Source organism: Phocoena sinus, chromosome 3 (genome assembly GCF_008692025.1).
Source record: "Phocoena sinus isolate mPhoSin1 chromosome 3, mPhoSin1.pri, whole genome shotgun sequence".
Taxonomy (NCBI): Eukaryota; Metazoa; Chordata; class Mammalia; order Artiodactyla; family Phocoenidae; genus Phocoena; species Phocoena sinus.
In genome coordinates, this window is record NC_045765.1 from 58,483,177 (window position 1) to 58,495,711 (window position 12,535).

Consider the following 12,535-nt stretch of genomic DNA (forward strand, 5'->3'; position numbering starts at 1 on the left):
CATCATCCTCAATGGTGAAAACCTGAAAGCATTTCCACTAAGATCAGGAACAAGACAAGGTTGCCTAAACTCACCACTCTTATTCAACATAGTTTTGGAAGTTTTAGCCACAGCAATCAGAGAAGAAAAAGAAATAAAAGGAATCCAAATCAGAAAAGAAGAAGTAAAGCTGTCACTCTTGGCAGATGACATGATACTATACATAGAGAATCCTAAAGATGCTACCAGAAAACTAGTATAGCTAATCAATGAATTTGGTAAAGTATCAGGATACCAAATTAATGCACAGAAATCTCTGGCATTCCTATACACTAATGATGAAAAATCTGAAAGTGAAATTAAGAAAACACTCCCATTTACCACTGCAACAAAAAGAATAAAATATCTAGGAATAAACCTACCTTAGGAGACAAAAGACCAGTATGAAGAAAATTATAAGACACTGATGAAACAAATTAAAGATGATACAAATAGATGGAGGGATATACCATGTTCTTGGTTTGAAAGAATCAACATTGTGAAAATGACTCTACTACCCAAAGCAATCTACAGATTCAATGCAATCCCTATCAAACTACCACTGGCATTTTTTCACAGAACTAGAACAAAAAATTTCACAATTTGTATGGAAACACAAAAGACCCCGAATAGCCAAAGCCATCTTGAGAACGAAAAATGGAGCTGGAGGAATCAGGCTCCCTGACTTCAGACTATACTACAAAGCTACAGTAATCAAGACAGTATGGTCCTGGCACAAAAACAGAAATATAGATAATGGAAGAGGATAGAAAGCCCAGAGATAAACCCACGCACATATGGTCACCTTATCTTTGATAAAGGAGGCAAGAATATACAGTGGAGAAAAGACAGCCTCTTCAATAAGTGGTGCTGGGAAAATTGGACAGGTACATGTAAAAGTATGAAATTAGAACACTCCCTAACACCATACACAAAAATAAACTCCAAATGGATTAAAGACCTAAATGTAAGGTCAGACACTATCAAACTCTTAGAGGAAAACATAGGCAGAACACTATATGACATAAATCACAGCAAGATCCTTTTTGACCCACCTCCTAGAGAAAGGGAAATAAAAACAAAAATAAACAAGTGGGACCTAATGAAACTTAAAACCTTTTGCCCAGCAAAGGAAACCATAAACAAGACCAAAAGACAACCCTCAAAACTGGAGAAAATATTTGCAAATGATGCAACTGACAAAGGATTAATCTCCAAAATTTACAAGCAGCTCATGCAGCTCAATATCAAAAAAACAAACAACCCAATCCAAAAATGGACAGAAGACCTAAATAGACATTTCTCCAAAGAAGATATACAGATTGCCAACAAACACAGGAAAGAATGCTCAACTTCATTAATTATTAGAGAAATGCAAATCAAAACTACAATGAGATATCATCTCACACCGGTCAGAATGGCCATCATCAAAAAATCTAGAAACAATAAATGCTGGAGAGGGTGTGGAGAAAAGGGAACACTCTTGCACTGTTGATGGGAATGTAAATTGATACAGCCACTATGGAGAACAGTATGGAGGTTCCTTAAAAAACTAAAAGTAGAACTACCATATGACCCAGCAATCCCACTACTGCGCATATACCCTGAGAAAACTATAATTCAAAAAGTCATGTACCAAAATGTTCATTGCAGCTCTATTTACAATAGCCAGGAGATCGAAGCAACCTAAGTGTCCATCAACAGATGAATGGATAAAGAAGATGTGGCACATATATACAATGGAATATTACTCAGCCATAAAAAAAAAACAAAATTGAGTTATTTGTAGTGAGGTGGATGGACCTAGAGTCTGTCATACAGAGTGAAGTAAATCAGAAAGAGTAAAACAAATACCGTACGTTAACACATATATATGGAATCTAAGGGGAAAAAAAAAGGTCATGAAGAACCTAGGGGCAAGATAGGAATAAAGACACAGACCTACTAGAGAATGGACTTGAGGATATGGGGAGGGGGAAGGGTAAGCTGGGACAAAGTGAGAGAGTGGCATGGACATATATACTCTACCAAACGTAAAATAGATAGCTAGTGGGAAGCAGCTGCATGGCACAGGGAGATCAGCTCGGTGCTTTGTGAGCACCTAGAGGGGTGGGATAGGGAGGGTGGGAGGGAGGGAGGGAGGCAGATGCAAGAGGGAAGAGATATGGGAACATATGTGTATGTATAACTGATTCACTTTGTTATAAAGCAGAAACTAACACACCATTGTAAAGCAATTATACTCCAATAAAGATGTTAAAAAAAAAATACGTTATAGCAGAATCCTCAGATGTGGAACTTGCTGCCTCCAGAATCCAAAGTGGCCTACCCATCAATGTGCTTCTTTCTTTGGATAGAAGACCGCAAGACACAGTAAGTTGTTTTGACTTGAGAAGGAATGTCCCAGCGTGCTCCTGATTCTGGGACCCCTAAATATGTTATATACATGGAAACCCATAAATCTTCACAGTTTTCATCTTCTACCTTCTGGAATACATGTGTCTTACCAGGACCTCTAACACACTGACCACCTGTGGCTCCTCTGGCCCAGTAAACATAATATCTCCAATCCAATAAATCAATATGATGTCCTGCAGTATGCTTAGGGAGTCCAGATTACTTTGTTCTACGTTATGACAGAGAGCAGTAAAGTTAATATAAGTCCTCAAGCAAAACTATAAATATATACTGTTGTCTCTTCAATGTGAATATCTGATCCTCTTTCATGATTTGGGATAGAAAATAATGTATTTTCCAAAACGATGACAACATATCTGAGGCCTATTAATCTACCCCAATAAAGATACCACATCTAGTACAGAGGCTGTGATTGGGACTGCTATTTGCTTGAACTCGCAGTAGCCTACAGTTGTCACCCCGGGACCATGGGCTTCTTCAGGTGCTAGACTGATCAGTTAAATGGAGGTACCTTGAGGGCTAACACCTCTGTTTGTTAAATCCTAAGGAGTGCTATTAATCCGCACTACTTTTCTTCTCCAGGATGCCCTACTGCTTTTTATTTTACTATCAGTGTAAGAGGTATGGGGGATAGCTTCAAGAGCCTTCCACTTGATTTTCCCTGCTGTGATAGTTCTTACCCCACATGACTACAGCCTAATGTGGAGGTTACATCTGCCAAGTATGCCAAACTCATTTAATATCCTGGGACCAGGGAAATGGCCATCAGGCGGGTTCATGGACCCAGTGGATCTCCTGTAAGCTCAGTGTTGGTCAGTACTCCATTTATCGCCTAGTCATTATATACTACCTCTCTAACAAGGGGGCCATGATGAGGCTTTGGGTCCCTGGGTGTTAATGTCAACTCAGACACTGCAACCAGCAGATCTCAAAACGCCTGGACATTCGTTCCCATTTCTCTTTTCCCTAGTGCAAAGCTGTTCAGGTAAATGACCATAGGACCCTTTCGGGAAGGACTAGAGGAATCATTACCATGTAAAGATCCTAGGTGTTCTTTCCCACCTCTTTAATCAGTGGGTTCCAGGCCTGAAAATTGTATCAGATCCAGAAACTGGGTAAGGAATCTTGACCTTGTTTTTTCTTTTTTTTCTTTTTTTTGCGGTACGCGGGCCTCTTACTGCTGTGGCCTCTCCCGTCGCAGAGCACAGGCTCAGCGGCCATGGCCCACGGGCTCAGCCGCTCCGCGGCAAGTGGGATCCTCCCGGACCGGGACATGAACCTGCGTCCCCTGAATCAGCAGGCGGACTCTCAACCACTGCACCACCAGGGAAGCCCTTGACCTTGTTTTTTAAAAAATTATATTTTCTAAAGCAGTTTTAGGTTCACAGCAAAACTGAGCAGAAAGTACCGTATTCCCATATATGCCCTGCCCCCCCCCACATGTACTGCCTCCCCAACCATCACCATGCCCCACCAGAGTGGTATATTTGTTACCACTGATGAACCTACACTGGCACATCATTATCACCCAAAGTCTACGGCTTACGTTAGGGTTCACTCTTGGTGTCATATATTCTATGCATTTTGACAACTGTATAATGACAAGTATCCACCATTACAGTATCATGAAGAATAGTTTCACTGCCCTAAAAATCGTCTGTGCTTTGGCTATTCATCCCTCCCTCCCTGCTAACCCCTGAAAATCACCGATCCTTTTACTGTCTATATAGCTTCGTCTTTTAAAGAACATCATATTGCTAGAATCATACAGTATGTAGCCTTCTCAGTCTGGCTCCTTTCACTAAGTAATATACATTTAGGATCATGACTTTTTATTAAAGTATCATGACTTTTTATTAAAGTAACACACTCAGCCTACCAGTTATCCCTTCTTGATTGTTCTACAGGCACAAACTGAATAGCATCTTAGTCAGCTACCCATCTATTTTGTCCTTACAGGTAGTGTTTTCTATTAACAATTTCTATAACTCTATAGGTTATAATCTGGATTGACCCTCCAGTCTTGCTGGTCATTACAATATTGCAACAGCCTGGCTTGGGATGTTTAAGTACACCTGACTCCATTGTTTCAGGGCTCTATTAAGCCCACTGCTATCAGCGAGCCAAGTTCTATAACAACTATCCTACTACCAGCCTTGGTCTACAGAAAAGAACCACACTGAAAATTTTAGTGATACTGGTGCCTTTCTAACAAATGCATTCCTTATGCCCTTAGTAAAAGATGTGTCCTCTAGGTCCCATGAACATAATCATATCATGGGCTTTCTAACAATAGTTACAACTAGTTACAATAGTTATGGCATCCCCACATCTACAAGCTTTTTATTCCCTTCCTCCAACCTCTGACATGGAAATTCTGTCATTTCAACTTTGTGTATTGTGAGCCATTGCTTTTTTCATGTTTCCAGGGACCAGCCTAGTAGTAACTTCATGACATCTCCTGGGATCCTTGCCAGAATGTTAAATCCTGTAATTCAAGAGTCAATAAACTCTTTACTATCCAATTTTTATTTCAGGCCCTCTTGATCAAGCACCCTCAGAATGCAGTCCCACACGTACTCCCCTGACCCCTTCCAGTATATGCTGGCTAGTTCTTGTACCTCCTTTGGAGCATCATCCCTTTCCTGCTTTATCTATCTCAGAACATCCTCTGCTATATTATGGGTCTCTAGAATTAATGTCAACTCAGATCCTGTGTATAACTTAACCCTAGTTATAGGTCTTATGGGCAACAGGGAAGGTGGTGTGAGTCCTGAGGCAGGCATATGGTACCCTCAGGGGTGAGGCCTATATATGCCTTCCAGTGTGAGATGGTGGGTACTTGCTCTTAACAGGGATGAGTGGGCCACGTCTGCAGTCTCAGAGGGTTCAGAGGTGTATGAGAAGTCACAATCTTCAGGGAAATCTATGAAGACATCTTTATACCATCAGAGTCCTGGATTTTCCCAACCAAGGTGCTAACCTCAGCATGACAGACTTAATTTGGTTGGGCATTTAATCATCTCTGAAACTCAGTCCTCTAAGTATTAACTGCTAGGCTCAGACCTTGACTTTCTCTACCCTCCCACTAGAGTTGATAAGAGCTTCTTTGGTATGCAACCAAGAGGTCCTCTGGCTTTTACACCTGGATTTCAATTGCCTATTGTACACCCTCATCCACTCATTATCTTTTTCTTGGGCATCAGTGGCATCTATTAACAGCCATCCAATACCACTGTGCTTGTCATTATTATTTCTCCTGTAAGTTTCAAATACATTACACATCACACCTGTTAATATATTCTCTTCTACCAGTACAACCTCCCAATTAAGCACAGGTGAAGTTTAGGACCATTACCTTGTTCCAGGAGTTGTATGTGCTTCACACGTGACCCATGATGTGGTCCACACTGCCATCTGGATAGTGGTGATACAGCTTCAAAATCCATTTTATCACCTACTTTCTTAAACCACAGCTGTCACCAATTAGTGCAGGTTGTATTCTCTGGGCACTGAGACAGCATTTGAGGTAAAAGATACTTATTAGAGATCAACATTTATAAAAGGAAGAGAGAGGAAGAATGACTGGGCAGAGGGAGAAATCAAACTATGATAATTTGGCCAATATACCAGTGAGCTATGGAATAAGTATTGCTCAGAAGAGTGTCCCTAAAATGGCCTGTATACTCCCAACTCGCTCAGTCACCAGATAAAGGCTGCTGAAGAAAATATGTGGCCTCAAATAAGATGGCTCTTTGCAGCTGAGGCAGACCCTGAAGGAACTGACAGCTGGACTCTGTCAGCTGACTGCTATCTCCACGCAAGTCCTTCCTTAAAAGAGTATTCCCGGTGTGCTAATAATCATTTCATACTAGTTTCTGTTTGGTTTTTAAAGAAAACTTTCATAGGCTACTGGTCGATTATTGCTGATGTAAATCCTGTAAAGGTACAACCATTGAAATCCAAAAGTTACAGCTCAAACTGGAAGGTCAGTAATTTGCCATAAAATGCATAAATGAATAGGATTAGATCAGCATTATTCTCATCATCACTTTGAGATATTGTGCCATTTCTAGTCACTTCCCACCTGCTTGCAAATAAAGACACAATTTTCATGGCTTGAGAACAGTCTAGCGCATAGGATTTTGACTAGATCTTGTGCCCACTCTGCAGAAGTTTTGTAGTGATACTGCCATGAACCAAAACAAGAAAGAGATCCCCTGTTCTTTTTGAGTATGAGCTTAACATAGTGACTTCTGGCAATTTCAAGCAGGATTTTTTTTCTATGAGACTGATCTGCATCACTTTCTTAAATCAAAAGTATAAGAAGTATGCTTATATTATATAACAGTATATTGTTGTTCCTATCAAGGATAAATAGCCAGGTCTGTCCAACAGCCAAACAAAGTAGCATGCACTATTAAGGAACATTCTGAAAGGGGGAAAAGAGAGACAATGTGTGTCTCAAAGAATTCAATCATTTGAAACAGACTTTCATATTCATGGCTGTGGTTTCTGAAACAGCTTAGTCTTCCAACAGACAAGAGCAGTGTTTCCTCAAAGTATGATTTATGAATCACCTGCATCAGAATCACCAGAGGACCTTGGGGAAAAATGCAAATTCTCTGGGGAAGGAGCACCAGACATTTGTATTTTTATATTTTTAACAGGTGGAGCACACAAAGTCTGACAACCACAGATCAACAGCACATTCACTGCTCAGTTATAGACTGAGCTGTTAAGCAACAATGAAAGCTTACAGGAGGGGTCCAAGATGGAGCTGTAGGAAGACCCTGAGTTCACCTCCTCCCACAGACACACCAAATCTACACCTACATATAGAGCAATTCTTCCTGAAGAAGAACTGAGGGCTGACTGAACAGCTACTGCACACAGAAGAACCACATAGAAATGGGTAGGAAAGGTGGAGGCATGGTATCCAAAGGAACCCCATCCCTAAAGGAGACAACCTGCAGTAGGGAGGAATATTGCTGAGGGGCCTGAGCACAAAATCCCTCACCCTGGAACACAGGAAAAAAAAAATAGGGGTTTAAAAGGCACCTAGACTTCCTGGAAGGTAATCCATTCACTAACCCCAGAGCTTCTGCCAACAGGCAGGGAACTTCTAAAACCCTCTCCAGGGCCAGAGGCACCAGTAAGCACCATTGTTTGAGTGCCCCTGCAACTCCCCCCAGCCTGTGCCCACTCCAGCTCCATCCATCCCATCAAGGTGGCCTTAGGTGCAGTACTCCCCAGCAACTGCCCCTGGCCCCAGCCCCTAAAACACTCTATCCAGTAAGATTATCATTCAGAATTGAAGGAGAGATAAGGAGTTTCCCAGACAAGCAAAAACTAAAGGAGTTTATCACCACTAAACCAGCATTACAAGGAATGTTAAAGGGTCTTCTTGGAGTGGAAAAGGCCACAGCTAGAAATCAGAATATATATAAGAAAAAAATCTCACTGGTAAAGGCAAATATATAGTAAAGGCAGTGGATCCACCACTTAAAAAGCTAGATTGAAGGTAAAAAGGCAAAAATAGAAAAATCAACTCTAACTACAATAAGTAAAGGATTGACAAAATAAAAAGGTATACAATATTACATCAAAAACAAAGGGAAGGGGCTTCCCTGGTGGCGCAGTGGTTGAGAGTCCGCCTGCTGATGCAGGGGACACAGGTTCATGCCCTGGTCCAGGAAGATCCCACATGCCGTGGAGCGGCTGGGCCCATGAGCCATGGCTGCTGATCCTGCGTGTCCAGAGCCTGTGCTCCGCAACGGGAGAGGCCACAACAGTGAGAGGCCCGCGTACCGCAAAAAAAAAAAAAAAAAAAAAAAACAACAACAAAGGGAAGGGAGTAAAAATGTAGTGCTTTTAGAATGCCTTCAAACAAGTGACTACCAGCTTAAAATAGATAGCTACCTTTACAGGTCTATACATATGAACCAAGCCAAAAACCTATAATGGGTACAGAAAAAATAAAGAGAAAGGCATCCAAACACAACATTAAAGGAATCCATCAGACAACAAAGGAAGAAACCAAGAAGACAGGAACAAAGAAGAATGACAAAGACAACCAGAAAACAGTTAACAAAATGGCAATAAGTAGATACCTGTCAATATTAACTATAAATGTAAATGGACTAACTCCTCCAATCGAAAGACAGAGAGTAGCTGAAGGAACAAAAAAAAATAAGACCCATCTATATGCTACCTACAAGAGACACCTCAGCTCTAAAAACACAGACTAAAAGTGAAGGAATGAAAAAGATGCTCTATAAAAATGGAAAAGAAAAGAAAGCTAGCAATACTCATATCAGACAAAATAGACTCTAAAACAAAGACTGTAACAAAAGACAAAGAAGGGCATTATATAATGATAAAGAGATCAATCCAACAAGAGGATATAACATTTGTAAACATTTATGAGCCCAGAGGAGAAACATCTAAAAATATAAAGCAAATATTAACAGAAATACAGGGAGAAAGAGAAAGCAATACAATAATTGTAGGGAACTTTAATACCCCTCTTACATCATTGAACATATCATTCAGACAGAAAATCAACAAGGAAACATTCACTTTAAATGACACATTAGAGCAGATGGACTTAACAGATATATATATATATAGAACATTCCATCCTAAAGCAGCAGGGTATACATTTTTTTCAATTGCACATGGAAGTTTCACCAGGATCTTTCACATGTTAAGCCACAAAATGAGTCTTGATAAATTTAAGAAGACTGAGATTACAAGAAGCATATTTTCTGACCACAGCAGTATGAAACTAGAAATCAAATATAAGAAGAAAACTGGAAAAAACACAGACATGTGGAGACTAAACAACATGCTATTAAACAATCAATGGATCAAGGAAGAAATCAAAGAGGAAATCAAAAAATACCTTGAGACAAATAAAAATGAAAACACAACTTTCCAAAATCTATGGGATGCAGGAAAAGCAGTTCTAGGAGGGAAGTTCACAGTACTAAAGGTCTACCTAAAGAAATAAGAAAAAACTCAAATAAACAACCTAACTGTACATTTAAAGAAACTAGAAAAAGAACAAGCAAACATAAAAACTAGTAGAAAGAAAGAAATAATAAAGATCAGAGCAGAAATAAATGACATAGAGACTAAAAACCAATAGCAAAGATGAAAGTAAAAGTTGATTCTTTAAAAAGATAAGCAAAATTGACAGACCATTAGCCAGGCTTATCGAGAATTAAGAGAGAGCCTAAATAAATGATATCAGAAATGAAAGAGGAATTACAACTGACACCACAAAAATAAAAAAAAAAAAAACACAAGAGAATACTATGAACAATTATATGCCAACAAGTTATACAAACTAGAAGAAATATATAAATTCCTAGAAATATATAATTTTCTAAGACTGAATCATGAAGAAATAAGAAATTTGAATAGATGAATTACTAGCAACAAAATGAATCAGTAATCAAAAACTCCCAAAAAATCCAGGGCCAGACGGCTTCATGGGTGAATATACCAAACGTTTATAGAGGAGTTTATACCTCCCCTCAAATTATTCCCAAAAATAACTGAAGAGGGAGGAAGACCTCCAAGGCCAGCATTACCCTGATAACAAAACCAGACAAAGACACAATAAAAAAAGAAAATTACAGGCCAATATCCCTGATGAAAATAAATGCAAAAATTGTCAAAAAGGTATTAGCAAACCAAACTCAACAGTACATTAAAATAATCATAAACCATGATCAAGTGGAATTCATTCCAGGGTTACAAGGATGGTTTAACACCCATAAATCAATCAGTGTAACATACCACATTAACAAAGGATAAAAATCATATGATCATCTCAATAGATGCAGAAAAAGCACTTGACAAAATTCAACATTTCTGTTTGATAAAGACTCTCAACAATGTGGGTATAGAGGAAAATACCTTAACATAATAAAGGCAATAAACGGCAAACCCATAGCTAACATCATACTCAATGGTGAAAAGCTGAAAGCTTTTTCCCCAAGACCAGGAACAAGACAAGGATATCTACTATCACTACTTTTATTCAACAAATTACTGGAAGTCCTAGCCACAGCAGTTAGGCAAAAAAAGAGAGAAAGAAATAGGCATCCAAATTGGAAAGGAAGAAGTAAAACTGTCATTTGCAGATAACGCAATACTGTATATAGAAAACTCCAAAGACTCCACCAAAAAGCTATTAGAACTAATAAATGAATTCAGTAAAGCTGCAGGATACAAAATTAATACACAGAAATCTGTTGTATTTCTATATACCAATAATGAAATATTAGAAAGAGAAATGAAGAAAACAGTCCCATTTACAACTGCATCAGAAAGAATAAAATACCTAGGAATAAATTCAACCAAGGAGGTTAAAGACCTTTACTCTGAAAACTATAAGACACTAAGGAAGGAAATTGAAGATGACACAATTAAATTGAAAAATATGCCATATTCATGGATTGGAAGAATCAATATCATTAAAATGCCCATACAACCCAAAGCAATCTACAGATACAATACAATCTCTATCAAAACACCAATGGCATTTTTCACAAAACTAGAACAAATAATCCTAAAATGTGTATGGAATCACAAGAGACCCCAAATAGTCAAAGCAATCTTGAGAAAGAAGAACAAGGGTGGAAGTATCATGTCCCCAGACTTGAAATTATACTACAAAGCTACAGTAACCAAAACAGTATGGTACTCACAAAAACAAAGATCAATGGAATAGAATAAAGACCCCAGAAATAAACCCATGCTCATATGGTCAATTAGTCTACAACAATGGAGTCAAGAATATACAATGGGGAAAAGACAGTATCTTCAATAAATGGTGGTGGAAAACTGGACAGCAACTTCCAAATGATGAAACTGGCCCACTTTCTAACACCATATACAAAAGTGAACTCAAAATGGATTAAAAGCTTAAAAATAAGACCTGAAGCCATAAAACTGCTAGAACAAAACATAGGCAGTAACCTCTTTGACATCGGTCCTAGCAATATTTTTTGGATATGTCTCCTCAGACAAGGGCAACAAAAGTAAAAATAAACAAACAGAAGTACATCAAACTAAAAAGCATTTACACAGCAAAAGAAACCACCAACAAAATGAAAAGGCAACCTACTGAACCGAGAAAGATATTTGAAAATTACATATCTGCTAAGGGGCTAAATTCCAAAATATATAAAGAACTCATAAAACTCAACTATCATAAAAGTAAACAACCTGATTAAAAAATGGGCAGAGAACCTGAATAGACATTTTTCCAAAGGAGACATACAAATAGACAACAGGCACATGATAAGGTGCTCAACATCACTTATCACCAGAGAAATGCAAATCAAAACCACCTCATACCTGCTAGAATGGCTATTATCAAAAAGACAAGAAACAGCAAGTTTTAGTGAGGATGTCATGCACTGTTGGTCAGAATGTAAACTGGTGCAGCCACTATGGAAAACAGTGCAGAGTTTCCTATAAAAAAAAGAGTTTCCTAAAAATAAACTACCATATGGTGCAGTGAGTCCATTTCTGGGTATTTATCTAAAGAAAAGAAAAACACTGCTTTGAAAAGATATATGTACCCCTATGTTCACTGCAGCACTGTATACAATATCTAAGATATGGAAGTAATCTAAGTGTCCATCGATAAATGAATGGATAAAGAAGATGTGGTGGGCATACACACACATGCACACACACACAATTGAATATTACTCAGTCATAAAGAAGAATGAAAACTTGCCATTTGCAACAACATGGAGAAACCTACAGTGTATTATGTAGGTGAAATAAGTCAGAAAGAGAAGGAGAAATACCATATGATTTCACTTATGTGGAATCTAAAAAACAAAATAAACAGACAAAACAGAAACAGACTCATAGATGCAGAGAACTGGTGGTTGTCAGAGAGGATGGGCTAGAGGAATGGGTGAAATAGATGAAGAGAACTAAGAGTTATTTAAAAATAGGTCACAGGGATGTACAGCATAGGGAAAATAGTCAAGAACAGTGTATCAACTTTGTATGGCAATGAATGGTCACCAGACTTACTGTGGTGAGCATTTATATAAAAATATCG